General features: G+C 50.6%; 1 long non-coding RNA gene across 1 annotated transcript in view; it reads right to left on the bottom strand.

The window, feature by feature from the left end:
- The window catches only part of LOC137522890 (uncharacterized), a 120,145-nt gene that overhangs the window by 101,028 nt on the left and 5,485 nt on the right, over window positions 1–13,632 (bottom strand). The gene's annotated exons all lie outside the window — the stretch shown is intronic.

Here is a 13,632-nt window from a genome sequence, read left to right as displayed (position 1 = left end):
CTGGGGGGGGGGGGGGGCAGCTACCTAATCTAACCTATCCTGGGGGGCAGCTACCTAATCTAACCTATCCTGGGGGGCAGCTACCTAATCTATAATGGGGGGCAGCTACCTACTCTAACCTATCCTGGGGGGCAGCTACCTACTCTAACCTATCCTGGGGGCAGCTACCTAATCTAACCTATCCTGGGGCCGGAGGCAGCTACCTAATCTAACCTATCCTGGGGGAAAGCTACCTAATCTATCCTGGGGGGCAGCTACCTAACCTATACTGGGGGGCACCTACCTCATCTAACCTATACTGGGGGGCAGCTACCTCATCTAACCTATACTGGGAGGCACCTACCTATCTAACCTGGGGGCACTTACTTGTCTAACCTGTATTCGGGGCACCTAGCTAGCCTATACAGGTGGCAACTATACTGGCTACCTATATTGGAGGCATCTACCTAACTAACCTATACTGGGGGCACCTACCTATCTAACCTATGCTGGGGACAACTATTCTGGCTACCTATATTAGAGGCACCCACCTAGCTAACCTGTACTGGGGGCACCTATCTATCTAACCTATACCGGCGGCGCCTGCCTATCTAACCTATACTGGGGGCAACTATACTGGCTACTTATGCTGGAGGCACCTACCTGGCTAACCTATACCGGGGGCAACTATACTGGCTTACCTATGCCTGGCTACCTATACTGGGGGGACCTATAGCTGGCTATAGGGATTTGGATATGTGTGTGCGTCGGGTGTTGCCGGGGGAGGGGGGCTGTTGTTGCCGTGGGGGGGGGGCCCACATCCAGATTCCGCATCGGGCCCAGAGGTTTGTAGCTACGCCACTGGTGATGATGATTTTACCAGATGATGTGGGGTACTTTTACTTTTTCCCTCAAACAAGAGCTGACATCCAAACAAGAGCTGACATCCCCATCCTGCGGATGGTAGCCACGGTCCTTCATCCCATTATCATCATTATTCCCTCCCTCTTGAAAACCCAGAACATCCCCCTCAAACTCCTTGCGGCTAACAGCCCTGAGTTCAATCGTGGCGCCTGGAGCAAAAAGCTCGCTGACTGAGGGTGGGCTGCCTGCTGGGGTAGACACTAACACGGCAGACCTTCTGAGGGTGGCCGTAATGCTGCTCCCTGTCCTCTTGCCCCTGCTGCCCCTCCCCCGGCTGCCGGTGCCAGCAGACATAATACAACTTATACGTGATGATGATGTCACCAGATGATGTGGGCTACTTTTACTTTCATGAAATCGGGGTTGGACTTTAAATCAAATCAGCACGGAGTGACAGACTGCAGAGTAGAGGACAGACAGTGCACACTATCTGTCTGTCACACTGACAATGCTCAGCACAGCAGCACTGCAGTAATCTGTAGTAAGCTAACACAGTACTACTCTCTCTAACAACTAACTGCAGTACTAACTATATAATACAATACAATAACACAGTAATCCTATTCCCTAACCTATACTGTCCTGCTAGCCTGCACAGCACACACAGACACAGACAGGATCTAACTGAGTGAATGAAATCAAACAATTACACTAGCTAGCTAAAAAAAACAATAGAACAATAGTGTAGTGAAGGCGTTTAGCACTCAAAGCTTTAGGTTTATCACTGTATACAGGCAGCACTTGCTAAGCCAACAGCACTGGAGCAAGTCTGTCAGTGACCAGCTAGCCACACAAGCAAGGACGATCTGTCTCATCATGCCAGCCCTCCTTATTACACAGGGAGGCTGGCTGGCCAGGGTTCCCTTTTGTGATTGGGTGCCAGTGCTTAGACTGGGAGGCCTCTGATTGGCTCAATGAGGTCAGGTGGGGCTGGCCAGAGTTCCCCTCTGTGATTGGTTGCTAGGGCTTCTGCTGGGAGCCCTCTGAATGGCTGGGAGCCCTCTAATTGGCTCAATGACATCATCTCCCTTGTTACAGTACCCGTATCCGGATATCCGTCGGATATCCGTCGGATATCCGCGGATACCCGCGTGTACCCGCGTGTACCCGGATTATGCGGCCAGATACCCGCATAGAGCTATCCGGATCCGGCCCCAGGTATCCGGAATCCGGATCCGACCGCATAGCGTAAAAATGGTCGGATACCCGGGTATACCCGGGTACCCGGATCCGGATGAGCATCCCTGGAAATAAAGTGTTTTTCTTTTTTTTTCTGTTTTTGCTATTAAAATGCATAGAAAACAAAATTGTTTGAGGGAAAAAATGCAGTACAATGAAAGCCTAGTTAATCTTGAAAAAAAATTGTATATATTTCATTTAGGTAGGGATAGCATTATTGCTGATTAAATAGAGACATAGCTAAAATGTCAAAACTGCTCTGGTCCATAAGGGGGAAACAAGGTCTGGATGCAAAGTGGTTAAAAAAAACTTTGTTTTTTCTACCTACATAGTGAAAATTATGTGAAATTATGACTGTACTATACAAAATCAATTTATTGTCCGAATTGTAATTACTTATAACCACAATAGCGAACATTTAAGTGAAATTACGCATAATCGTAATTAGCAGTTTATGATCATAACTTAGTCAGTATGTGAGGTTATTCATGGTGTAGCTGTATTTGGGAACTTACCAAACAAGGCAGCCCCGGAAAAGGCATCAGTAGAAGGGAACAGTTAGTTGTAAGCTTTGGCCATGAAGCTCTCTGCTGTTCTACTTTATTTAGACAACAGCAGACCTAAGTTAGATCCATTTCATGTATACTGTTTGACAATTGTTACTCAGTCTGTAGGCTCATGACTGTGAGTCCCCAGAAAACAGAGTTTTAATTAAGGTGACCCTCTGAGTTTCTGACCCTGATGAAGTAGGACGTAACTCAAAGTAGGAAAGGCAACGATTCCTAAAATTCTGAAAATCTGACCTATGCCCGAGAACCTCTCAGGAAGAGGAATTCTAAGTTCCAAAACCACAGGGGATGGCACAGTTGCATTAGTATTCTGAAGGGACCGCACCACCTCAGACAACTGGTTGATCTGTGTCTGCTGAGCGTTAACCGTGTTGGTAAGACCGTTAACGGCCGCGGTTAACAGCTCAACCCGACCGCAAAGTGCCTCCATAGACATTTTGGTCTGCTGTTCTGTAACAATTGGTGTCAGCAAGAACAGACTTCTGATTATGAAGTGATCTGCAGTATCACCTATAATCAGATATATACCGGATTATATGGTGATCTGCAGAATCACCAATAATACTGGTATATATGTACTGATGTGTAACGGGTAAGTAACCACTTTAATGCACAGAGTGTAGTGATTGGTGCAACAGTAATTACTGATAGAGTTAACTAAACCTCACCAGAGGAGCTGGTGGGCACTATCAGTACAGCACTCCTCACCAGGGACAAGGGCTCCCTGGTGAGTATAGAGAGGTCAGACAGATCGGTTCAGCAACAGACAGAACAGTACAGAATCATAAGACAGAGACAGTACGTATTTCAGGCAGAGTCGGCAACAGGATCAGATAGGCAAAGGTACAGAATCACTAAGAGTAAGATAGGTCAGAACTAGCCAGAGTCATACACAAAAAATACAATAATAAGATTAGCTAACTATAGATAGATGTAGATAGATGTATATCGCAAACTCTGCATATATATCTATCATCCACAGGAACCTCTCTAGGTCTGAGTGCTCACACGAAGTATTCGCAACAGCAGACAGCTTGCAAATGATTTTGAGAGGCTTAAGAAGCGGAGGAGACCCCTCGGCCACGCCTACACCATTCAGCCAATCCGAGCAGCCGAAGGACTCCTCTGACGTCAGCCGACCAGCAGGTCAGCTGAAGCACCTTCTCCCCGCATAAAGATCCTGACGGCGAGCGCGCGCACGCGCTAATGTCCCCCTGAGCACAGCAGAGACATGCGTCCCTGGCGTACTAGACGCCCGGGACGCGGGGAACCGAGCAGGCAGGGATCCTGTGATGGCCGGGGTGGACTCCCCGTCCATCGCAGCCGACAAACAAGTACTCCTCATACCCGTCCTTGGCGTGCTAGACGCCCGAGGAGCGGGGAGACTGGCAGGCAGAGAATCATAAGCAGCTGCGGTGGTACTGCTATCCACCGCAGCTGTCAGGTCACTAATAGAGATGGGCCGAACGGTTCGCCGGCGAACGGTTCCACGCGAACTTCGGTGATTCGCGTTCGCGTCCCGCTGGCGAACCTTTGCGGAAGTTCGGTTCGCCCCATAATGCACCTTGAGGGTCAACTTTGACCCTCTACATCACAGTCAGCAGGCCCAGTGTAGCCAATTAGGCTACACTAGCCCCTGGAGCCCCACCCCCCCTTATATAAGGCAGGCAGCGGCAGCCATTACGGTCACTCGTGTGCTGCCTGCGTTAGTGAGAGTAGGGCGAGCTGCTGCAGACTGTCTCTCAGGGAAAGATTAGTTAGGCTTAACTTATTCCTGTCTGGCTGCATACCTGTTCTGTGAACCCACCACTGCATACCTGTGCTGTGAACCCACCACTGCATACCTGTTCTGTGAACCCGCCACCGCATACCTGTGCTGTGAACCCACCACTGCATACCTGTTCAGTGAACCCACCACTGCATACCTGTGCTGTGAACCCACCACTGCATACCTGTTCTGTGAACCCACCACTGCATACCTGTGCTGTGAACCCACCACTGCATACCTGTTCTGTGAACCCACCACTGCATACCTGTGCTGTGAACCCAACACTGCATACCAGTTCTGTGAACTCACCACTGCATACCTGTTCTGTGAACCCACCACTGCATACCTGTTCTGTGAACCCACCACTGCATACCTGTTCAGTGAACCCGCCACTGCATACCTATTCTGTTCAGTGGACCCGCCACTGTATACCTGTTTAGTGAACCCGCCACTGCATACCTGTTGTGTTCAGTGAACCTGCCACTGCATACCTTTTCTGTGAACCCGCCACTGTATACCTGTTCTGTTCAGTGAACCCGCCACTGTATACCTGTTCAGTGAACCCGCCACTGCATACCTGTTGTGTTCAGTGAACCCGCCACTGTATACCTGTACTGTTCAGTGAACCCGCCACTGCATACCTGTTCTGTTCAGTGAACCTGCCACTGTATACCTGTACTGTTCAGTGAACCCGCCACTGCATACCTGTTCTGTGAACCCACCACTGCATACCTGTTCTGTGAACCCACCACTGCATACCTGTTCAGTGAACCCGCCACTGCATACCTGTTCTGTTCAGTGGACCCGCCACTGTATACCTGTTTAGTGAACCCGCCACTGCATACCTGTTGTGTTCAGTGAACCTGCCACTGCATACCTGTTCTGTGAACCCGCCACTGTATACCTGTTCTGTTCAGTGAACCCGCCACTGTATACCTGTTCAGTGAACCCGCCACTGCATACCTGTTGTGTTCAGTGAACCCGCCACTGTATACCTGTACTGTTCAGTGAACCCGCCACTGCATACCTGTTCTGTTCAGTGAACCTGCCACTGTATACCTGTACTGTTCAGTGAACCCGCCACTGCATACCTGTTCTGTGAACCCACCACTGCATACCTGTTCAGTGAACCCACCACTGCATACCTCTTGTGTTCAGTAAACCCGCCACTGCATACCTGTTCTGTTCAGTGGACCCGCCACTGTATACCTGTTTAGTGAACCCGCCACTGCATACCTGTTCAGTGATCCCGCCACTGCATACCTGTTGTGTTCAGTGAACCCGCCACTGTATACCTGTACTGTTCAGTGAACCCGCCACTGCATACCTGTTTAGTGAACCCGCCACTGTATACCTGTACTGTTCAGTGAACCCGCCACTGCATACCTGTTCTGTGAACCCACCACTGCATACCTGTTCAGTGAACCCACCACTGCATACCTGTTGTGTTCAGTGAACCCGCCACTGCATACCTGTTCTGTTCAGTGGACCCGCCACTGTATACCTGTTTAGTGAACCCGCCACTGCATACCTGTTCAGTGAACCCGCCACTGCATACCTGTTGTGTTCAGTGAACCCGCCACTGTATACCTGTACTGTTCAGTGAACCCGCCACTGCATACCTGTTCAGTGAACCCGCCACTGTATACCTGTACTGTTCAGTGAACCCGCCACTGCATACCTGTTCTGTACAGTGAACCTGCCACTGTATACCTGTACTGTTCAGTGAACCCGCCACTGCATACCTGTTCTGTGAACCCACCACTGCATACCTGTTCAGTGAACCCACCACTGCATACCTGTACTGTTTAGTGAACCCGCCACTGCATACCTGTTCTGTGAACCCACCACTGCATACCTGTTCTGTTCAGTGAACCCGCCACTGTATACCTGTACTGTTCAGTGAACCCGCCACTGCATACCTGTTCAGTGAACCCGCCACTGTATACCTGTACTGTTCAGTGAACCCGCCACTGCATACCTGTTCTGTTCAGTGAACCTGCCACTGTATACCTGTACTGTTCAGTGAACCCGCCACTGCATACCTGTTCTGTGAACCCACCACTGCATACCTGTTCAGTGAACCCACCACTGCATACCTGTACTGTTTAGTGAACCCGCCACTGCATACCTGTTCTGTGAACCCACCACTGCATACCTGTTCTGTTCAGTGAACCCGCCACTGTATACCTGTACTGTTCAGTGAACCCGCCACTGCATACCTGTTCAGTGAACCCGCCACTGTATACCTGTACTGTTCAGTGAACCCGCCACTGCATACCTGTTCTGTTCAGTGAACCTGCCACTGTATACCTGTACTGTTCAGTGAACCCGCCACTGCATACCTGTTCAGTGAACCCGCCACTGTATACCTGTTCAGTGAACCCGCCACTGCATACCTGTTGTGTTCAGTGAACCCGCCACTGTATACCTGTACTGTTCATTGAACCTGCCACTGCATACCTGTTCTGTTCAGTGAACCCACCGCATCAGTGCGCATACCTGTGCAGTTAAGTGAACCCACCTACCTACGTGAGTGCACGCAGTGTGATATACCACTCCGTGCATACCCGATATGGACAAAACAGGTAGAGGAAGAGGTAGTGCCAGAGCCAGAGGAAGGCCACCCGGCAGGTCTGCGCGAGGTCGTGTAAATGTAATTTCATGTGGACCTGGCCCACAGTACAGTGCTCGGAAGAAGGCAAGTCCCATCACCTCCCAAGATTGTCAGGACGTGGTTGAGTATTTAGCGACACAGAACACCTCATCTTGCTCAGCCACCAGCGCTACTACTAGCACCACTTCCGCTGCATTTGACACTTCGCAAGAATTATTTAGTGGTGAAATCACTGATGCACAGCCATTGTTGTTACAGCCAGATGAATTTTCACCAGCTCATATGTCTGCGTTACGCGGCAACACTATGGATGTAACGTGTAAGGAGGATGAAGGACCTACTGATGGTGCATGTTTGGATTTTTCTGAGTCAAGCGAAGCTGGGCAGGATGATTACGATGATGACGATAATAGGGATCCTCTGTATGTTCCCAATAGAGGAGATGAAGAGGGGGACAGTTCAGAGGGGGAGTCAGAGAGTAGTAGGAGGAGAGAAGTTGCTGAAAGAAGCTGGGGCAGCTCTTCGCCAGAAACAGCTGATGGCAGAGTCCGGCACCATGTATCGCCACCTATGTACAGCTAGCCAACTTGCCCTTCAGCATCAGCTGCTGAGGTCCCCATAGTGCCCACATCCCAGGGTGGCTCAGCGGTGTGGAAATTTTTTAATGTGTGTGCCTCAGATCGGACCAAAGCCATCTGTTCGCTCTGCCAACAAAAATTGAGCCGTGGAAAGGCCAACACTCACGTAGGGACAAGTGCCTTACGAAGGCACCTGGAGAAAAGGCACAAACAGCAATGGGATGGCCACCTGAGCAAAAGCAGCAGCAGCACACAAAAGCAAAGCCACCCTCCTTCTCCTCTTCCTCCTCCATCAGGTGCATTATCTGCTTCTGCTGCTTTCTCCCTTCCACCTTCACAGGCACCCTCCTCCACTCCGCCTCTGCCCTTGAGCGGTTCCTGCTCCTCTGCCCACAGCAGCAGTCAGGTGTCCGTGAAGAAAATGTTTGAGCGGAAGAAGCCAATTTCGGCCAGTCACCCCCTTGCCCGGCATCTGACAGCTGGCGTGGCGGAACTGTTAGCTCGGCAGCTGTTACCATACCGGCTGGTGGACTCTGAGGCCTTCCGTAAATTTGTGGCCATCGGAACACCGCAGTGGAAGATGCCAGGCCGCACTTATTTTTCGAGAAAGGCCATACCCCAACTGCACGGTGAAGTTGAGAGGCAAGTGGTGTCATCTCTTGCGAAGAGCGTTGGGTCAAGGGTACACCTGACCACGGATGCCTGGTCTGCCAAGCACGGGCAGGGCCGCTACATTACGTACACAGCCCATTGGGTGAACCTGGTGGTGAACGATGGCAAGCAGGGCACAGCGGACCAAATTGTGACACCTCCACGGCTTGCAGGCAGGCCTCCTGCCACCTCCTCTCCTCCTGCTACATGCTCTTTGCTGTCCTCCTCCTCCTTGGCTGAGTGGCAGTTCTCCTCTCCAGCTACACAGCCCCAGCTCCGCAGGGCCTATGCTGCATGCCAGGTAAGACGGTGTCACGCCATCTTAGACATGTCTTGTCTCAAAGCGGAGAGTCACACTGGAGCAGCTCTCCTAACTGCTCTTAAGAAACACGCAGAAAAAGTGGGATCAGCGCATCACCAGGCTGCCTCTGAATGGCCTCAGCTCAGAGATGCGCTGAGCCCCCCCAGAGACTACAAACGCACCTTGAACCCAAACAGAGGCTCTGCATATACACCAAAGAAAAACTAACAAGTGGGAGCAGCTGACCAGAATTAAATCAAACATAGCAAAGAAATGAACAGCGCTACTTAAAAACAGATGAATGCTTACCTGCAAAAAAGTGCAGACCCCACTCATGGGATACAAATACACAATGAGCACACATACAACCTGTCTACCACTTGGAGGATGTTAGTTTCCACTAACACCTTGCATGCAATTTGTTAGGTACTCGTCCCTCCCACTGTCGAAGAAGTCTTTCCTCCATGGGAGGGGACCTAACACTAACTAAATCCTACCTATGCATATGCATAGCCTGGGCGCGCTACCAGTAAAATTAAGAATTGCGCAGAAAAAGTGGGATCAGCGCATCACCAGGCCGCCTCTGAATGGCCTCAGCTCAGAGATGCGCTGAGCCCCCCCAGAGACTACAAACGCACCTTGAACCCAAACAGAGGCTCTGCATATACACCAAAGAGAAACTAACAAGTGGTAGAAGCTGACCAGAATTAAATCAAACATAGCAAAGAAATGAACAGCGCTACTTAAAAACAGATGAATGCTTACCTGCAAAAAAGTGCAGACCCCACTCATGGGATACAAATACACAATGAGCACACATACAACCTGTCTACCACTTGGAGGATGTTAGTTTCCACTAACACCTTGCATGCAATTTGTTAGGTACTCGTCCCTCCCACTGTCGAAGAAGTCTTTCCTCCATGGGAGGGGACCTAACACTAACTAAATCCTACCTATGCATATGCATAGCCTGGGCGCGCTACCAGTAAAATTAAGAATTGCGCAGAAAAAGTGGGATCAGCGCATCACCAGGCCGCCTCTGAATGGCCTCAGATCAGAGATGCGCTGAGCCCCCCCAGAGACTACAAACGCACCTTGAACCCAAACAGAGGCTCTGCATATACACCAAAGAAAAACTAACAAGTGGGAGCAGCTGACCAGAATTAAATCAAACATAGCAAAGAAATGAACAGCGCTACTTAAAAACAGATGAATGCTTACCTGCAAAAAAGTGCAGACCCCACTCATGGGATACAAATACACAATGAGCACACATACAACCTGTCTACCACTTGGAGGATGTTAGTTTCCACTGTTTCTTAAGAAACAGGTGGATGAGTGGCTGACCCCGCACCACCTGGAGATAGGCAACGCGGTGTGCGACAACGGCAGCAATCTGCTTGCCGCTTTGCATATGGGGAAGCTGACACACATACCCTGCATGGCACATGTCATGAATCTAGTGGTTCAAAGATTTGTGGCAAAGTACCCTGGCTTAGCGGGTGTCCTGAAGCAGGCCAGGAAGTTCTGTGGGCATTTGAGGTGGTCTTACACAGCCATGGCACGCTTTGCAGAAATTCAGCGCAAAAACAACATGCCGGTGAGACGCCTCATTTGCGATAGCCCGACTCGCTGGAACTCGACCCTGCTCATGTTCTCCCGCCTGCTAGAACAGAAGAAAGCCGTCACCCACTACCTCTACAACTACAGTAGAATGAAACAGTCTGGGAAGATGGGGATGTTCTGGCCCGACAACTGGACACTGATGAAAAATGCATGCAGGCTCATGCGGCCGTTTGAGGAGGTGACCAACCTGGTGAGCCGCAGTGAGGGCACCATCAGCGACTCAATTCCCTACGCTTACTTCTTGGAGCATGCTGTGCGTAGAGTGGCGGATGAAGCTGTGAATGAGCGTGACCAGGAACCGTTACGGCAGGAACAGGCATGGGACCAATTTTCATCAGACCCAGCTGTTTCCTCAACACCTGCGGCAGCACAGAGGGGGGAGGAGGAGGAGGAAGAGAAGTCGTGTGCAGAAGACGAGTCAGACTCAGAGGATGATGAGCAAGGTGTTTCTTTGGGGGAGGAGGAGGAGGAGGGGACAGCGGCAGGAGAACAACCGCAGCAGGCGTCGCAGGGGGCTTGTGCTGCTCAACCTTCCCGTGGTATTGTTCGCGGCTGGGGGGAGGAGGTTGACTTACCTGACGTCACTGAGGAAGAGCAAGAGGAGATGGAGGGTACTGGGTCCGACTTTGTGCAGATGTCGTCTTTTATGCTGTCCTGCCTGTTGAGGGACCCCCGTATAAAAAACCTCAAGGGGAATGAGCTGTACTGGGTGGCCACACTACTAGACCCTCGGTACAGGCACAAAGTGGCGGACCTGTTACCAACTCACCGGAAGGTGGAAAGGATGCAGCACATGCAGAACCAGCTGTCAACTATGCTTTACAATGCCTTTAAGGGTGATGTGACAGCACAACGCCAGCAAGGTACCACTGCCACTAATCCTCCTCCCGTGTCCACGCAGTCAAAGACAGGACGCTCCAGCGATCTCATGGTGATGTCGGACATGCGGACGTTCTTTAGTCCAACGCCTCGTCGTAGCCCTTCCGGATCCACCCTCCACCAACGCCTGGAACGGCAGGTAGCCGACTACCTGGCCTTAAGTGTGGATGTAGACACTGCTGTGAACAGCGATGAGGAACCCTTGAACTACTGGGTGCGCAGGCTTGACCTGTGGCCAGAGCTGTCCCAATTTGCCATCCAACTTCTCTCCTGCCCTACCGCAAGCGTCCTGTCAGAAAGGACCTTCAGCGCAGCTGGAGGCATTGTCACAGAGAAGAGAAGTCGCTTAAGTCACAAAAGTGTTAACCTGCTGGGCGGTCTGGACGAGCTCAGCTCGTCCAGTACCGCCGGAGCCTGCCGCTCAGGCCCTGCTGGGCCGATTTGGCTGAAATAAAAAGCAGCACACGCAGCCGGCACTTTGCCAGCCGCGTGTGCTGCCTGATCGCCGCCGCTCTGCGGCGATCCGCCGCGAGCAGCGGCGAAAGAGGGTCCCCCCAGCCGCCTGAGCCCAGCGTAGCCGGAACAAAAAGTTCCGGCCAGCGCTAAGGGCTGGATCGGAGGCGGCTGACGTCAGGACGTCGGCTGACGTCGATGACGTCACTCCGCTCGTCGCTATGGCGACGATGTAAGCAAAACAAGGAAGGCCGCTCATTGCGGCCTTCCTTGTTTATTCTCGGCGCCGAAGGCGATCGGAAGAACGCCTCCGGAGCGCCCTCTAGTGGGCTTTCATGCAGCCAACTTTCAGTTGGCTGCATGAAATAGTTTTTTTTTTATTAAAAAAAAACCCTCCCGCAGCCTGCCTGGCGATCTTAATAGAACGCCAGGCAGGTTAAGTACCTCACCTTTATCAAAATGAATGAGGCATGGATCCCGGAGGGCTGCTGCCCGCCCCAAGACTAAGTCAGTCCCCGCACACACAGCATCTCTGCCTGCACGCCGTGTGACTGGCTGCCTGGGCTGCCCCAAGAAGACTAAGTCACTCCCAGTCCCTCCACACAGTATGTCTGCCTGCAGGCCGCTTGACTACCTTCTCCACCACCACCAACAGGGTCCGGGACTCCAGGCGGATTGCTGAATTTTTTAGGCCGCTGCTAGCAGCGGCCGCTGTAATAATTTTTCTGGTGCGTGCGTGTACATGACTGCCTAATTTTTCTGGCTGCACTGCGGGCAGCTGCAACAACAAAAGAAAAGGCATGTACATGCGCCCATTCCCCTTCGTGATCATTACCTTGCCGTGGTGAAGGGGCTTGCGTATCACAATGAAGCAATGACCGGCGCATAGATGAGTGTCTCGGGGGGCACACAAAAGATAATAAGGTCGTTGCTTCATTGTGGTCAGACCAAATTTGATCAGCTGGACAGTCACTGTTCTGTCATTCAGCTACATCAGCCAGGCGACCATATGGGCTGTAAAGCCACCAAAACATGCACTCTCACCATGGTGCGCACCAGTCTAGCACGGCCGTCACTACACAAACAGCTGTTTGCGGTGCGTTACACGGTGAGTTTGTTGTGTCAGTGTGAAGCAGTACCTTAATTACACTACCTGATTGATGTATACACATGCAAGATGTTTTAAAGCACTTTAGGCCTGTCATTTAGCATTCAATGTGATTTCTGCCCTTAAAACGCTGCTTTGCGTCAAATCCAGATTTGTTCTGGGGACTTTTGGCGTGTATCCCACTCCGCCATGCCCCCCTCCAGGTGTTAGACCCCTTGAAACATCTTTTCCATCACTTTTGTGGCCAGCATAATTATTTTTTTTTTTCAAAGTTCGCATTCCCATTGAAGTCTATTGCGGTTCGCGAACTTTAACGCGAACCGAACCTTCCGCGGAAGTTCGCGATCCCGGTTCGCGAACCTAAAATCGGAGGTTCGGCCCAACTTTAGTCACTAACCATTATATTCAGGTTTTAAAGCTGTGAGTGACATTCAGGCAAGTGACAGATCTTTCTGAAGAGAACTGGATCTATCTGCTGTGAGCAGTTTTCTCGTCCACCAACAATTTTCTTGAAGAACTGCTTGCCACACATTGTAAGTGTTTCCACTCAAGACAGACTGGATTCTTTCCATTGCTTTGTGATGCACAACACACTTCTTTGCAAGAAATCAAGCAAAATCCAGATCTACACAAAAAGTGTAGATGACATTTCAACTGCATGATGTTAAAGGGTTTATTCCCTATTTATTTCCTTTCAAGCAATTATTATTATTATTATTTATTGTATTTATAAAGCGCCAACATATTACGCAGCGCTGCACAATAGAAAACTGGGTTAACATACAAGGTAGGACATACAGGAAACTCACAACAAAACAAGATCATGCAAATGATTTGATAACCAAGCAATACCAGCAATAGCAAGTAATAGCCAAGCAACACCAGTTGCCTGGCTATCCTTCTGTTCGCTTTGGCTGAATCCCACACCTGAAACAAGCATGCACCTAATCCAGTCAGACTTCAGTCAAAGTTTCTGATCTGCATGCTTGTTTAGGGTCTA

The sequence above is a fragment of the Hyperolius riggenbachi genome, chromosome 6 (assembly GCF_040937935.1).
Source record: "Hyperolius riggenbachi isolate aHypRig1 chromosome 6, aHypRig1.pri, whole genome shotgun sequence".
In the NCBI taxonomy this organism is placed as follows: domain Eukaryota; kingdom Metazoa; phylum Chordata; class Amphibia; order Anura; family Hyperoliidae; genus Hyperolius; species Hyperolius riggenbachi.
The sequence above is the reverse complement of the archived record's forward strand: the minus strand, read 5'-3'. Positions and strand labels throughout refer to the sequence as shown.